This window comes from Hippopotamus amphibius, chromosome 9 (assembly GCF_030028045.1).
Source record: "Hippopotamus amphibius kiboko isolate mHipAmp2 chromosome 9, mHipAmp2.hap2, whole genome shotgun sequence".
Classification (NCBI taxonomy): Eukaryota; Metazoa; Chordata; class Mammalia; order Artiodactyla; family Hippopotamidae; genus Hippopotamus; species Hippopotamus amphibius.
In genome coordinates this window covers 111,733,983-111,748,706 of record NC_080194.1, presented here as the reverse complement: position 1 = coordinate 111,748,706, position 14,724 = coordinate 111,733,983, and the positions used below count along the sequence as shown (strand labels likewise).

At 38.1% G+C, this 14,724-nt stretch overlaps 1 protein-coding gene and 1 non-coding gene across 6 annotated transcripts in view; one reads left to right on the top strand and one right to left on the bottom strand.

Annotated features, from left to right (window-relative positions):
* Nucleotides 1-14,724, top strand: part of TPST1 (tyrosylprotein sulfotransferase 1) — a 111,009-nt gene that overhangs the window by 30,897 nt on the left and 65,388 nt on the right. The gene's annotated exons all lie outside the window — the stretch shown is intronic.
* On the bottom strand, nucleotides 4,683-4,755 carry TRNAW-CCA (transfer RNA tryptophan (anticodon CCA)). The gene has a single exon. It is a non-coding gene; the product is annotated as a tRNA-Trp (tRNA).

The following is a 14,724-nucleotide window of genomic DNA, read 5'->3' as shown; positions in this document are numbered from 1 at the left end:
ATTTATATTGACCTCTTCTTGCAAATTGTGGAATTTTTGTGGAATTTTAGTCATCTGCATATGGAAACATTCAGGAAGTTAGTAGAGTGTACAGTTATTTCTGCTATTAAGCTCATTAAGATACTATAAAATTACCTGGAACAAATAAAAATCATCAATAACAACAACAACAAAAAAAGCCACCAACGTATGTGTACTCGAGTGAGTGAAATAAAAAGGTAACCTAGGATCAGTAAATAAGTTTAGTAGTCAGAGAAGCAAAGCTAGAAAAACAAAACAATATAATGGTAACCCTTAAAAGGAATAAGTACAAGAATCACAACTATAATTCAGAGAAGAGTTATCTACTCCTAGAGCAAACAAAGGGTGTACAACTATTATGCACAAATAGATTAGAATGAAAAATGTAATAATAGTGGTAAGTATAAGAGAACAAACTGAAACACAATAAATGACTGAAGCTTCTCACAAGTGTAAAGCAGAGAAGAAACTTAGAAATGAGATCCAGAGCAAAAAAAGATTAAATAATAGGTGAAAATAATGCAAAAAAGTTTTTGGAAATGGAGATGCTTTTGAGGAAGTAGAATAGTTATTTATTAAATTTAGAATATTAATTTTTTTTAGTTTCCAAAATGGAATTTAGTTGGAAAATTAAAATTTTTTATATTTTATAGGATTACCAGAGAAAGATAAAATGTCTACTTGAAATATTTCTGAAATGTAAGGATCACAAGAATATTATGAGTAAATTAAGAGAAAGACAGGCTATATTTATGCAAATTAGAATCACTACTCTAGTTTGTAAAATTAATAGCATGCAAATTAGAATCATCTGAGCTCTATCAACTCAGATTAAAATATCCCAGAGGGGGCTTCCCTGGTGGCTGCAGTGGTCAAGAATCTGCCTGCCAATGCAGGGGACACAAGTTCGAGCCCTGATCTGGGAAGATCCCACATGCCGCGGAGCAGCTAAGCCTGTGCACCACAGCTACTGAGCCTGCGCTGTAGAGCCTGAGAGCCACAACTGCTGAGCCTGCATGCCACAACTACTGAAGCCTGCACGCCTAGAGCCTGTGCTCCATAACAAGAGAAGTCACTGCAATGAGAAGCCCAAGCACTGCAACAAAGAATAGCTCCAGCTCGCCACAACTAGAGAAAGGCCGTGCACAGCAACAAAGACCCAACGCAGCCAAAAATAAAATAAATAATAAGAAGAAATAAAATATCCCAGAGGAATTTTATTAATACTACATTTTTCCCCATAAAATTATCATAGAGCAAGGCTGCTTACTTTGGATTACTGATTCTTTATGAAGGCAGTAAACCTATCTTTCTAAACTTAGTTGTTCATCAGATACCATCTAAGAGGAATGCTTTTGGGCTTGTGGAAATCGCTGTGCTGCTTTTACAAGTCAAATTGAAAAGATAAGTAGCTGAGAACCCTTAGCTGGAGAACGGTAATTGAATAAACAAGGAATACAATTGTCAGCAAAACAGGTTGTGAAAGGAAAACAGTAGAGGAAAATTGTATTTCGGAATATGTCAGTGAAGAATGAGAAGAACAAGAACATAAATATAAAGCACAGCTTGCACTTTTCTTGAAGAACATGGCAATTGATGGCAAAAAGTAGAAGTTGGATATTAGATCATTTAGATTAGGTGTCTTAGCAAAAGGTAGAGATCCAAGATAACAATGATTTTGAACAAAATAGTGGCTATTACATAAAAGAAGGCAGACCAAGACAGGTTTAGAAGCTCGTCACCCTCATGGTCCAAGATCGAGCTCCAGTCATATCTGTGTCCTAGACAGCAGAGTGAGGGTAGGTTGGGCATATAAGAAGGGGCATTTAGTGTTTTTTAAGGACATTTTCTCCGTGTGTTGCCCTCGCCATAACTTAGTCTTATGGCCGTAAATAAAAGGCTGAGGAATGTAGTGACCAAGTGCCCAACCGAGAGTTGATGTTTCTTTTACTGAGAATAGGTTGGTTATTGGGGTAGGCAGATAGCAGTCTCTGCTACTTCACTGAGTATGTACTACGTGCCAGGCAGAGTGCAAAAGTCTCTGCCCTTAAAAGTATCCATGATCTAATGGAAGACACAGATTGCTATATGATATAGTGCTAAGTACTGTGGGAAACCAAACAAGAGGTACCTAACCCCATCTGGGCTCTTCAGGAAGGCCTTCCCGGATGATGTGGTATCATGCGAAGTAAAGCAGCATTTCTCAGCCTCGTCAGTATTGACATTTTGGGCCAGATAATTCTGTCGTGGGGGGCCATCCTGTACATTGTGGGATGTTTAGCAGTACCCCTGGCTTCTACTCAATAGATATTAGTAGCAACTCTCCCCTCCCCCACCAAGCTGTGGCAACCCAAAATGTTTCTGGACATTGCCAAATGCCCCCTGAGGGGCAAGCTCCCAGATAAAGGGAAGCCCATTTTGACTTACAGTATATTGTGCTCCTTGGGTGACCCATGGTTGGAGTGCAGTAGTTCTTCCTCTACTATTTAGAACAATGGTCTCTTCCTTCCTTAGCCAAATGAACCATCAGGAGATATTACTCCAAGGATCAGCCTGTTTCTAACTCTAAGCCTACAGTGTCCAAAGAGAAGAGGTGGAATGGAGATCTTCTTGTGGCGTGACTCCTGGCCCAACCCAGGGGCACAGAAAGACCTAGGGAACAGCTGGGACCTGTTACACCTGAACTGTGGGCCCTGCCCTCCCACTCTATAGTGGAAGTCATCCAAGCTCAGTCCCACCTGGGCCCAGAATGTAGCATTTGTTTCCCATAGCCTAATATAATTTTTTAAACATGAAGTAAAATAAAACCAGGCAGTAATCATTTGGAAGCTGCATTATGGACAAATTCACAAAGATGAGAAACACTGTGGTATTTATGAGGAATTATAGGCAGTTTGGTGTTGCTAGAGAGTTCATTCCCAGGCACGAAGTAGTGGGAATAGGCTTGAGACGTTTGGGGGGGTTGGGCGCCAGGCTTTGGACGGCCTTATATTTTATGCTAAAGATCTTAAATTTTATTCTGTAAATCAGTTGTTTCAAACGTGTCTTCTCAGTGGCACACTCTTTTCAAATGAAATCTCATAAGGAACCTTGATATCTAAAGTACTTATAGGCGTTGTGGCTTTGGTTTGTTGCAACATTTAATTTTGCTTGGGTTTAGCAAATCTGAAGTAAAACTCATGGAATTGCAACACTTCTATTTTGTTTTCAAAAGAAAAAAGTTGATTATAACATCCTCTTACATTTATAGAAATGATAAGTTTTAAAGAGGTTGGGATTGTAATGTTTTCTATAAAACAGTTAGTTTTAATAGACCTAAGTTTGACCTTTCAGAGTATGAAACTTAGAAAGTCCTTGATAGCCCCCCAAAAAATTTTTTTTTTTTTTTAAGATTTAAAATGTTAGCCTGTTTGGGAGTGTTTTTCTAAGATGAAGCATAGAGCAAATTTGATCTTTGAGTTGTAAGTAGAATAACCTGTAAAATTGATTAACTGCTATCAAAGAAAAACCAAGCACATCATAGGTATTATAGCTAGTTTCTATTCAGATATTCTGGTCCTCTCCCTCTTCTGAAATACATGACTAATAAAGGATAATTTTATTATTTTTGAAAAACACCATTACATTCCATCATTGCTCAAAATCATCTTCTCAAACATCAGCCGTACATTAGTCACCTAAAGGACCTTTTAAAAGACCCAGAGTTTCTCAGTTAGACCTGGTGTAGCCCCAGTAATTTGCGTTTGTAACAGGTTCCTTGGTGGTGTTGATGCTCCTTGTTTGGAGGTTTCTCTTTAAGACCCCCTGCTCAAAATCATACTGCCTCGTATGCTTGCTTCATGTGCAGACTCTAACTTTTTTGCCTCTTACTCTCTGGGCTCCAGCCACACTGAAATAATTGTATCTACTCAGATATTCCACACTGTTCATTGTGTCAGCTCCTTTGGATATACTGTTCCCTCTGTCTGCAGAACCTTTCTCTCACTTCATCTGAAAGTCAAGTTGTATTTCAGCATTCAGCTTAGGTCTCCCTTGCCTAAGGAACATCTCCTTCAGATCTCCCTCTGTCTGGGATGTGCTTCCTGTGCCTTCATGATGTGTCTCGGCAAGTGGAAAAGAGTTCAGACTTTGAAGCTGGTTAGGCCTATGTTTAAAATTCTTTCACTGACGCTAACTGGTTTGTAACATTGGATAAACTGCTGTCCCTCTCTGTGTCTCCATTTTTTTAATCAAGAAAATGGAGAAGATGGTGATGATGACCGTGATGATATCATCCAATGTTTATTGAATATTTGTTGTGTGCCAGGCAGTGTTAAGGTCTTCGCATGCCTTATCTCAATTTTCATACTTACCCTTTCACACTTACCCATAGATACTTTAAAAACCTCGATTTTATAAATGAAGGGCCTGTCCCTCTCACAGAGGTTGAGAAGCTTGTCTTCAGTTCCACATTTGGAACACAGTAGAGCGAGGATATGGGCTCACATCTTTCCATCTTTAGAACCTGTGCTCTTTTTTTTTTTTTTAATATTTATTTATTTGTTTATTTTATTTGGCTGCTCCGGGTCTTAGTAGCCTCCTGCAGGATCTTCATTGCAGCATGTGGGATCTTTTAGTTGCAGTGTGAGAACTCTTAGTTGCAGCATGCGAATGGAATCTACTTCCCTGACCAGGGATTGAACCTGGGCCCCCTGCATTGGGAGCGTGGAGTCTTCACCACTGGACCACCAGGGAAGTCCTAGTACCTGTGCTCTTAACCTCTATGTCATATTTGCTTTACAGGGCTTGTGAATATTAAATAAAATAATGAGTGTGAAAGTGGCTAAACACAGGCAGACAGATAAGAGTCAGACAAAGCTTCAAATCCTAACTCTATCCTTTACTAATTGTGTGTCTTGAGTGAGCTACTTGCTTTTGCTTATTCTTAGTTACCTCATCCTACCCTTAGTTTTCTTATCCTGGAAACGGGGATGGGAGTATCGATAATATCCTTTAGGGATGGTATCTACTTTATAGGGTTGTCCTGAGGATTAAATTAGGTTGACTATAAAGCCTTAGCCCAGTGCCTAGCATTAGTAGGTGATCAAAAATACCTATTGGGAATTTCCTGGCAGTCCAGTGGTTAGGCCTCTGTGCTTTCATTCTGCATTCAAGCTGCATGGTGTGGCCAAAAAAAAATGTTACCTATTATCTTTATTGTAATTATCAGGATGATGATAATATCATTAGTACCCACTGGGGATGGTGGTCATAGTATTTACTTCATAGAGTTTTTGCAAGGATTAAATTAAAATTACTATAAAGTCTTTAGCACAACACCTGGCATAAATCGTACTTATAGTATATATATTTTTTATTATTATTAAATGCTTATACTCTGTCAAAAAAAAATTTGAGTGTGAAACACCTAGCATGGTACCTACTAGCACGGTACCAAATGCTTCATAGGCTTTTGTTATCACACATTCTCCATAAGCTTGTTTAGGGTAGAGATAGTCTTAACTCATGAATGTTTAATGAAGCAAAATGGGCACCTGATTTGAACAACGCTACTAGGGAAACTGACATGGCAGATTGAGAACTTCAGCCTTACAGTAGCAGTATTTGAGACTGCTTGATGGGGATCCCTGGTCTGTCATTATTGTCATGTTTTTCCCATTTTTGTTTGTTTAGTTTGTCTATTTCTGAACTTGAGATTTATCTTTTTGAGGTGTATAGCTGTTTTCAATTTGTATTTATTGCTGCAATACTATTCTATGATATGATAGATATAATAATAATAAATATAATTATTTATACATTTATACTATTGATGAACATTTGGGTCGTTTTTGGTTTGGAGCTATGTACATTTTTTAAGGTGTTCTTTTTGAGAGTTTCTCTGAGATACACACTTAACCATAGGGTTGCTGGATCACGGGGAATATGCATTTTCAGTGTTACTAGGTAATTCCAAAGTGTTTTCCAAAGAGTTTGAAGTAGCTTACACTGCTACAGAAGTCCCCAGGAATCCATAACCTTACCAGTTTGGCCTCTCTCTCTCTCTTTTTTTTTTTTTTACAACCTTTTTATTTAACTATATAGTACAGCCTGGATTTTTAATTTTTCTAATTGGATAAGAATAAATGGTACCGCATTATAATTTCAATTTGTAGTTTTCTGTTAATAAATTTGAGCACCTTATATTTGGCTTCTGTTGGCTATTTGTAGTTCTCTTTTGTGAAAGGCCTGTTCATGACCTTTGCCCATTTTTCTGATGGATAAGGTTTGTCTTTTTCTTTTTGATATCCTTTATCTGATAGATATATTACAAATTGCTTCTCTCAGTAGCTTGTCTTTTAACTTTCTTTATAATCTCTTTTGATGAATGTAGATTTTAAAGTTTTTGCACTTATCAGTCTTTTCCTTTATGGTTTGAACTTTTTGTTTTTTGTAAAGAAATCTTTCCTTACCCTAGGGTCAAAAGTAGTCTCCCATATTTTTTTCTAAAACTTAAAAAAGTTTCCTTTCATGTTAATCAATCTGGAATTTATTGATCAATATGAAATTTATTTTTTGTGTGTCAGGTACAGATCCATCTTTAATTTTTTTGCTTATAGATGACCAGTTCCCCAGAGCTGTTTGTGGAATAGTCTTTTTTCCCTAGTCACCTGCAGTGCCTGCTAGGTTAAATATTAAGTTTCCAGATGTGCATTTTTCTGTTATTGAGCTCTCTCTCTTCAGTTATACTCTCTTTTAATTTCTATGGTTTTACAAAATGTCTTAATATGTAGTAGGGCAAGCTCCCTGCTTAGTTCTTCTCTAGGAATGTCTTGGCTATTTTTAGCCATTTATCCCTCAATTTAATATTTAAGCATGATTTATTCATGCTTAAATTTACATTGAATTTGTAGGTAGTTTTGAGAAGGATAGCTGTCATTATATTAAGCCTTCCTATCCATAGCACAGTATGCTTCTCCATTTATTTAGGTCTTCAACATCTTTGGTGATATTTTATTATTTTCTTCATGAAAGTCATACTTCTTTTGATTAATTATCTTGTTAATGTAAATAATGTGGTTTTTTTAGAATAACTTTTTTTGGCGGGGCCGCACCACACAGCTTGTGGGATATTAATTCCCCGACCGAGAATCGAACCCAGACCCTGCACTGAAAGCTTCGAGTCCTAACCACTGGTCCGCCAGGAAATTCCCCTAAATGATATGTTGTTTTTAAATTTTCTATTAGTTGCTCTTGTATACAAATGCAAATGATTTTTGTGTATATTATATTTATCCTGCAGCTTTCCTAATGTTTTGTGTTTTGTCTAAGCTAGGACTTCTAATAATAACAAGCAACCTTGTTTTAAAGCAGTGGTTCTCAGTGGGGGCCATTTGCTCTCCTGGGGGACATTTCACAATGTCTGGAAATATTTTTGGTTGTAATAATAATGGGGTGGTGGCACCATTGGCATTTAATAGGTAGAAACCAGGGATGTTGCTAAACATCCTACAATGCACAGGACAAGCCCCACAACAAAGAATTTATCCAACTTAAAATGTACATAGTGCCAAGGCTGAGAAGCCTTAAGATAAGTTTTTTGTTTATTATGAAATTTTTCAAATGCAAATACAGAATAGTATATGTATGACAACCAACAATTATCAATATAGGCCCACAGTGTTTCATTTAACTTTCTCCCTTACCCCACTTTTGAATTATTTTAAAGGAAATCCAAGGTATTATATCATTCCATTTTTTTTCCCCTGGCCTCGCTGCAAGGCTTGTGGGATCTTAGTTTCCCGACCAGGGACGGACCCATGTCCTCGGCAATGAGAGTTCAGAGTCCTAACCACTGGACCGCCGGTGAATTCCCCATTCCATCTTTTGAAAAAATAATTGAATCATTTATTTCATTAAAAGTAGACATTAAAAGTTTTAAATCAAACATTTACAAAAAAAATTTCTGATTGTAATCTGCATTAAAATTAGCTCCTGTGATGACATGTTCAGTGATAAAGTGGTTAAGATTTTGGTTTCTTAGTGAGATAATCCTGGGTTTGAATCCCAGCTCTGCCACTTATAAGCAGTATAAGCCTGCATAAGGTCACTCTGTTGCTTTGAGTCTTGGCTTATTTCTCATTTAAAAGATTGTCTTTAAGAAAGAAAATCTGGAGCCATTCTTAGAAAGGATACAGATGAAGAAGTACATAGGGCGAGGTCTGGAAGGGTCCCAGGACAGGAGCTTCTGGCCCCATGAAACAAGGGTGCTCTCTCCTCATGGCTTGTGGATGTGTTCACCAGCCTGGAGGCTCCTCAAAATGTAGTGACTTTAGTGTTTGCTTAAAACAGCAAACTTATTTTATCATAGTGTTGGTGGGTTGGGAATATGGGCTTGTTTTAGCCAAGTCTCCTAGCTCAGAATCTCTTACAGGCTGCAATCAAGGCTTAACTCGTAAGGGACTGTTTCCCAGCTCATGTGGTTTTGGTCAGGATGCAGTTCCTCATGGGTGCTGGATGGAGGATCTCACTTCCTTGCCATGAAGCTTTCCCTGTGGCTGCTCACAACACAGCAGCTGACTTAATCAGAGCAAGTAAATGAGAAGAGCCAGGGAAAGCATGCAAGACAGTTCACATCTTCTTAACCTAATCTTCAGGTGACATCCTATCATTTTTGCCATATTCATTAGAAGCAAGTCCCTAGGCCCAGCCACAATCAAGGGGAGAGGATTACACAAAGGAATACCAGGAGTTGGGAATCATTCGGTACCATTTTAGAAGCAGCCAACCAGTCTGCTCTCTGGCTGCCAATGACTCATATGCAAAATACATTTCCCCCTCCCCAAGTCCCAGAATTCTCACCCAGTCACAAGTTCAGAGTCCTTCATCTTGCCATCTAAATCAGGTCTAGTTGTGGATGGGGCTTCTGAGTGTAGTTCCTTCAGTATAGGTCTTTGAATACAGTTGCTCTCAATCTAAAGATCTGTAACACTAAAGATACAAGTTATAGGCCAGACACTATAAAACTCTTGGAGGAAAACATAGGCAGAACACTCTATGACATACATCAAAGCAAGATCCTTTTTGACCCACCTCCTAGAATAATGGAAATAAAATCAAGAATAAACAAATGGGACCTCATGAAACTTAAAAGCTTTTACACAGCGAAAGAAACCATAAACAAGACAAGAAGACAACCCCCAGAACGGGAGAAAATACTTGACAAAGAAGCAAAGGACAAAGGATTAATCTCCAAAATATATAAGCAGCTCATGCAGCTTAATACCAAAAAAGCAAATAACCCAATCCACAAATGGGCGGAAGACCTAAATAGACATTTCTCCAAAGAAGACATGCAGAGGGCTAACAAACACATGAAAAGATGCTCAACATCACTAATCATTAGAGAAATGCAAGTCAAAGCCACAATGAGGTATCACCTCACATTGGTCAGAATGGCCATCATCAAAAAAATCTAGAAAGAATAAATGTTGGAGAGGGTGTGGAGAAAAGGGAACTCTCCTGCACTGTTGGTGGGAATGTAAGTTGGTACAGCCACTATGGAAAACAGTTTGGAGGTTCCTTAAAAAACTAAAAATGGAACTACCATATGACCCAGTAATCCCACTACTGGGCATATACCTAGAGAAAACCATAATCCAAAAAGAAATCCCAAAAGAAGCATGTACTATAATGTTCATTGCAGCCCTATTTACAATAGCTAGCACATAGAATCAACCTAAATGCCCATCAACAGATGAATGAACAAAAAAGATTGTGGCATATATATACAATGGAATATTACTCAGCCATAAAAAGGAATGAAATGGAGCTATATGTAATGAGGTGTATAGACCTAGAGACTGTCATACAGAGCGAAGTAAGCCAGAAAGAGAAAAATACCGTATGCTAACTCATATATACGGAACCCAAAAAAATGGTACTGATGAACCCAGTGACAGGGCAAGAACAAAGATGCAGATGTAGAGAATGGACTTGAGGACATGGGGATGGTGGTGGGGGCGGGGGGGAGCAAAGGGGAAGCTGCGACAAAGTGAGAGAGTAGCATAGACATATATACACTACCAAATGTAAAATAGATAGCTAGTGGGAAGTTGCTGTATAACAAAGGGAGGTCAACTCGATGGTGGGTGATGCCTTAAAGGGCCAGGACAGGGAGGGTGGGAGGGAGGGGATATGGGGATATATGTATAAATACAGCTGATTCACTTTGGTGTACCTCAAACACTTGTACAAGAGTGTAAAGCTATTATATTCTGGTAAAGAGACTGAAAAAAAAAAGTTATGTCCCCACCCCACCTATGCCAGTATACAGTGGTGGAACAGGCATGGGATAATAGACATTTCTTATTTAAAATGAAGGCAAATGGGGAGGGAAAAGGTTTTTTTTCACTGGTTCATATCAATTCTGAAATCCGTCTGGGAAAATGTTAGACATTCTTTGATTAGGTCTCAATCAACTATAAGTAATTTTAGGAATTATTTTCCATGTCTCTCAGCTCTGCCCTTTGGGCTCTTGGGTGATCCTTCCTTTTTCATGAAAGATAGATATTTTATAGCTATGTGGTTTTATCAGTCTAATTCCTGCCAGAAGAATTTTGGGAATCCAATGTGTATTTTCATTTTGTAGTTTCTGTCTCTTTCAGTCCAAGTTGGCAATGCTGCTGTTAATAAGCTTCTCAAAAACTTTGTGAGTCCTCTGTAAATCTCACTGGGGTTCATTCCATTTGGATAATAATTTTACCCACAAATCTCTTTGAGATAAACCGTTCTTTGCTTTGGGCTTCCACTGAGATGGCTAAGGGACAATGTGCTTAAGCTTCCTAGAGGCCTTATTGTTAAATTGAGAGGACCTGTGAGGCACACCCTTAATTTGTTGAAAGGACTCTGTGTGACTGAGTTATTGGGAGCCATTTAGAAGCAGCCTACTACAGAGGTTAATTTATCTAACTGAAGTAGTTCTTTGACTACTAATATGTTACATTAATAGATTTTGTAATTTTGATTTAACCTTGAATTTCTGGAAAAACTCCAACTTAGTGGAGCACTAATTATCATCCAGTTTGATATGCTAACTTTGGGTTCAGGATTTTTGTATCTTTTCATGAGTGATACCTGTATTTTTTGTTATTCCTGTACTCTATGTCTGGTTTTAATAGGGACAGAGTAGGATAGTTACACAGGTAGTTTTAGAAATCCCACTAGGGGATTATAGATAGAGAGGGAACCTTAGGGAACTTTGGGAGACCACCGTAAGTTTTTGTTTTGTTTTGTTTTGTTTATCGAGATCACTGTAAGTTAATGGTTGAGTCCAGCAAGAGAATGATCCTTAGGAGCAAGGACAGGAATATAAGGGAAAAGTGACATTCCAAAGTAGAAGACCCTCATTATACTGAAATCTGAGATGATTTAACATTTTAGTATATGTTACCCCCCTTCTGCTGATTTAAATAAGCACCGTGACAGTCCTAGTTTGAACCTATAGGGTCAAACACTCTCCTGCCTGATTGAAAAGAGGAGCTAGTGGTGTAAGCCTAACATCTACTCAAAAAATGAGGAAGAAGGTGGTCCTCTCCCCACTTTCCTTTGATTATAAAAATTAATCCTTGGGGCAGAGCCCTCTTGCCTGCCCGCTCGTATCCCTCGCAGGTGTCCTATATTAATAAATCAACTCCTTGCCTATCACTTTGCCTCTCACTGGAGTCCTTCTGTGCTGAGACGTAAAGAACCTAAGCCTCAGTAAGTCTTGACACCAGGTGAGTGATTCTAATTAAAAGACTGGGTTCAAGTCTCAGTCTGGGTTTTGACTGGGTCTGAGTCCCAGCCTATGGGTTCAAGTCCCAATCTGAGGTGTGTGGTTTCAGTTTTGTTATATAGTTATGCTGGCCTTACAGATTATTTAGAGAGTGTTCCCTCCTGTTTTGTGCATCTTTTGATTGTCTTTTCCGTTAATATTTGATCACATTTTCTTGGTTCTCTGTATCTGAGTAATTTTTGGAGTTATGTTTTGTGTTTTGAGTCTCTGAGTCCTGCTAGAATCCTCTGGAGAATGCAGATTTTTTAGTTTTGGTGGGTAATCAAGCTGGTTAGTTTCTAAACCACAAGTTTGAGTCTCCTTCTGTGAACACTGTTTCCAGTATCAGTTTAGTTTTCAGACTTTGCTATGCTGCTTTGGGTTTTTCTCATTCACAAATCATTTATGAGTTTGCAGTGTTGGTGGCAGTTTATTTCATAGTTTAATTCTCAAAGCCATTGCTGTGCTTCCTTCAGTCTTTCCCAGGTGTGAGTTGGAAGTTGTACTGACTCATATGCAAAATTATGGGGAATGTTCTCTGCCTCTCTCTGTCCCTTAATCTCCCCCCAATACTTCCTGGCTCCCAGAGGCTACATCTCTTGTTATTCTGGTCAGAAGTTTTCACTACCTGCACCATCACTATGCATTTCTGCATGCTGGGTACCACCATTAGAGCAAAGAGGTGAGAGAAAACTGTCAAAAATAACAAGGATGTTTCTTATACTCTTTAGACTCCAGTGGTCCCTTTTCCCAGTTATTTTTTACCTAAAAGATGGAGTTTTGTTCAATTTTTGCTGCTTACATTTGTGCATAGTATGGACTTAGAATTTTTATTTTATTTTAAGGATTTTAATGTTTTAAGTTTTATTTGAAAAACTCAAATTTTTGGAAGATTATTTTTGTTCTTTTCAGTCTGGGTTGGCAGTAATTTTCTCGTAGTGCTTTGAAGATATTATTCCACTGTCCAATAGTTGTAGTTATTGCTCTTGAGAAATCTGCAGTCAGTCAAATCGTCAGTCCTTTTTCTATATGCCATTTGCCTGACCATTTTAAGATCTCTTCATCTTTTGTGTTCTGTGTTTTCACTCATATATTTTGTGAATAGGTGTGGATTTCAATGTCTTTAAAAGATAAAGGCTATTTAAATTACTTCTTGATGGTGCTTTGTAATTTTCAGAAGGAGTTTGTCCATTTCTTCTCAGTTGTTGAATCTATAGGCATAACATTGTTTATAACATTCCTTTATTGTCATTTTCATATCTGTAGAATCTATAGTGATCTGTAGAACCTATCATTCCTAAAATTGGTGATTTCTACTTAGAGGCTGTTGAGCTTTTTGGATCTTTGAGTTTTATAGTTTCTATAGAATGTGGAAAAACTTGTACATTATTTCTTTTTTTACAACTAATTTTTATTGGCTGCACTGGGTCTTCGTTGCTGCATGCAGGCTTTCTCTAGTTGCAGAGAGTGGGGGCTACTCTTAGTTTCAGTGCACGGGCTTCTTAATTCAGTGGCTTCTCTTGTTGCAGAGCATGGGCTCTAGGCGAGTGGGCTTCAGTAGTTGCAGCACATGGGTTTAGTAGTTGTGGCTGTGGGCTCTAGTTGCAGACTCAGTAGTTTTGGTGCATAGCCTTAGTTGCTCCATGGCATGTGGGATCTTCCTAGACCAGGGATCGAACCATTGTCCCCTGCATAGGCGGATTCTTAACCACTGGGCCACCAGGGAAGTCCAAGTAGATTGTTTCTTCAGATATATATTTTTTCCCTTTCATCTCCTTTGGAGACTCCAACTACAGATATATGAGACTGTTTGAAATTGTTTCAGAGCTTACTGATGCTTTTTAAAATAATTTTAAAAAAAAATTTTATTGCAGTATAGTTGCTTTACAATGTTGTGTTAATTTTTACTGTACAGCAAAGTGATTCAATTATACATATATACATCCTTTTTAATATTCTTTTCCATTATGGTTTATCACAGGATATTCCCTGTCCTATACAGTAAGGCCTTATTTATCCATTCTGTATATACTAGTTTGCAGCTGCTAACCCCAAACTCCCACTCCATCCCTCCTCCACTTCCTCTCACACTTGGCAACCACCAGTCTATTCTCTATGTTTATGATCTGCTTCTGTTTCATAAATAAGTTCATTTGTGTCATATTTTAGATTCCACATATAAGTGATATTATATGATATTGGTCTTTGTCTGACTGACTTTACGTAGTATGATAATCTCTAGGTCTATCCATGTTGCTGCAAATGGCATTATTTCATTCCTTTTATGGCTGAATCATATTCTTTTGTATATATGTACCACATCTTCTTTATCCATTCATCTATTGCTGGACATTTTGGTTGTTTCCGTGTCCTGGCTATTGTAAATAGTGCTGCTATCAGCATAGAAGTGCATGTATCTTTTTGAATTATAATTTTGTCTGGATATATGCCCAGGAATGGGATTGCTGGATCTTATGGCAAGTCTTTTTTTAGTTTTTTGAGGAACCTCCATACTGGTCTCTGTAGTGGCTGCACCAATTTACGTTCCCACCAACAGTGTAGAAGCGTTCCCTTTTCTCCACACCATCTCCAGCATTTGTTATTGGTAGACTTTTTAATGATGCCCATTCTGAGCAGTGTGAAGTGGTATCTCACTGTAGTTTTGATTTGCATTTCTCTAATAATTAGCAGTGTTGAGCATCTTTTCATGAGCCTGTTGGCCATCGGTATATCTTCTTTGGAGAAATGCCTATTTAGGTCTTCTGCCCATTTTTCAGTTGGGTTATTTGTTTTTTTGTTGTTGTTGCGTTGTATGAGCTGTTTGTATATTTTGGAAATTACACCCTTGTTGGTTGCCTGATTTGCAATTATTTTTTTCCCATTCTGTACGTTGGCTTTTCGTTTTGTAT